Genomic DNA, 2557 nt, shown 5'->3' on the forward strand with positions numbered 1-2557 from the left:
ATTATTGCATAGGCATTGTGTCTTGCAAACAGATTTGGCATTTCAGTATGGTTCAATAAGTGAAAAGTAACGTCTTCTATTTCATAGGCATTTTGCGGGGGGCAATGCCTGAGGTGTGCTTGCAGATCCTCCCAGAGGTAACATTTTCTCTCCTCGCATAGATCATGTTCCGTTTCATGTATCGTTCCACGCTCTAAGTAATTGAGATGGAACGTGACCGATATGGGGATAAGTCCATTCTGCTGATTCAACTTGAACTAGGCAGACTTCCTTTTTCCCCTTGCCTACGTTACAGACTTCGCTATGAACTTTTTGAAACTTAAGATTGCGTTTGGTTTCATAGTAGGATTCTAAAATCAGATTTTGATTTTGAAATAGAGTGGTATAAATGAAGTCCACCCTTTGACTTTGTATGAGTTATGTTGTTTTGTTGTGGAAAAAAGTGGTATAAATGAGGCTCACTCTTTGACTTTGTATGAGCTATTTTGTTTTGTAGTGGGTAGAGTTAAGTTAGAATTGTGATTATAAAATAACATCTTAAAACCAAACAGGACCTAATCATTCTGATTTTAATTTCTTTTCCATGAGTTTAATTAATTAGTGAGTTTCAAACTGCTACACTTCGTGTGCCGGTATTCTCCTTCAAAATCCAAAAGTATTGAGACTAGTTCGAATACTTTTGTCCGTTACACTCCAGATGGAATTGCTTCCATAGAGATTTGCAATTTCTGATCATTTGATTCTCAGTCTTATATAGAAAGAATATGGTAAATATCTTCCTTACACAATAATCTATCAACGACAAGAAGTATTATATCATTCTTAGAGAAAATATTTATATCCCGACCATGCTGTTGGAACCAATTGGCAGCGCCAAATTCTAAAGATTTCATGTGGAGAATCTATGACGATCGACTCTAGTAATGAGCAAATTAACAAAATCCACGCAAGTATACTTCGAAATCAAAATCTGAAATTCCGGTAATGTGGTGTCAATACTGTACTATCCGATTCCTATCAACGATGCACAACAACCTTATCATCGGTTGACAAGAGACTATACATGAACATATCCCTGACCTCTCCCTTGTAGTAGCTGTACTTCCTCAGGCAACCCTCTCTCAAGAACCCAGCCCTAAACAAAACCCTCTGTGACCCTTTATTCTCCACATCTACCAAAGCCTCTAACCTCACCAAATCAGGGAACTCACCGAACACTTCCGAGACCACTGATCGCAGCGTGAACGTTCCTATTCCCTGACCCCAGAGATCCGCCCCTATGGCGTAGCTGACATAGGCCCAGTGCCGTTCATCGTTGGACCCTGGCCTCACTGAGATGTACCCAATAGAATGGCCGTCGAGGCATATGGACTGGCACCAGGGGTGGGGTATTGCGACATTCTTGACATGAGCCAGAGCTTCCTCTTGCGTCCTGATGTCCCAACGGAAGAAACGGGTCACGCGGTCGTCGCCGGCTCATGAGAGGAGGTCATCGACGTCGGAGAGTGCAAATGGGCGGAGAGAGATTCTTGATGGGTCCATCTTGAAGATGGAACTGTTCTCCAATGAACTATATAAGTTGACGAAGGGCTTGCTAGGAAATGATGGCCTCCCTGCAGAAGCAGAACCCCTTTAACAGATGGAGGATTCATGGATAAGGGGGTCCCTATCTTTCGATAAATTAATGAAAGAATTGTTTTTGGCTATAAAGCAATGAGAGAACTGCTTGACGTTAAATTTTTTAAAATAAAAAAAGAAAAAAAGAAAAAACAGTGAAGGTGGGTCTGGTCAGAGTCAATTATGGCCAGCTTAAGGCGAGGTGAATGTTTTTTATGGCGTTTTTTTTTTAAATTTTAACACCATATATATATATATATATATCATTATTTGACGTTTTTTACAAATATATCTCATGGCCTAATAAAAAATATATAAAAAAGCTCATGATTTGCATTCTATTAAAAATCTATCCCGACGTGAAATTTTTCGTCAATAATATTTATACGAAAGCGCCGTTACACATAAAGCCTGGTCACATCAGTAACTCTGTCAATGATTGGCAGAAATTTAACGTCATAATATGTTTTGAACAAAATACAAACCATGGACTTTTTTACGTATTTCTAAAACTATGTGATAGATTTGCGAAAAATATCAAATCATAATATATATGGTGTTAAATTCCATATTTTTAGGACAATGCTTGTATTCCGTGATTGAATTTTCATTTTCAAACCTAGTGCAAGAGTTTTTAGTTTTGTACAAAAACTATTGTACAAGCTGTACAAAATCCAAAACTTTTGTACAATAAGAGTTTTTGTTTTGTATTTAGCTGGTAATTGAAAATTTAGCCACGTGACCCAAGAATTTTCTCCATTTTCGGGTGAAAGAATGTATCTTTTTACCCACCTCATGGCCGTGCTCCCCAATCCAAGTAATGCAGAGTTGACTACATGGTTACGACCTAAGGTGTAATCACTTCAAAAATAATTATAACATGCATATGTTAAATTACTGACAAATCAAAGTAAAATAGTTTAATTTTATGTAGATAACA

At 37.8% G+C, this 2557-nt stretch overlaps 1 pseudogene; it reads right to left on the reverse strand.

Moving 5' to 3' along the window:
* Positions 1 to 953: 953 nt before the first annotated feature.
* On the reverse strand, positions 954 to 1663 carry LOC116189072 (annotated as a pseudogene).
* Between the last annotated feature and the right edge of the window lie 894 nt (positions 1664 to 2557).

Source organism: Punica granatum, chromosome 8, assembly GCF_007655135.1.
Source record: "Punica granatum isolate Tunisia-2019 chromosome 8, ASM765513v2, whole genome shotgun sequence".
Classification (NCBI taxonomy): Eukaryota; Viridiplantae; Streptophyta; class Magnoliopsida; order Myrtales; family Lythraceae; genus Punica; species Punica granatum.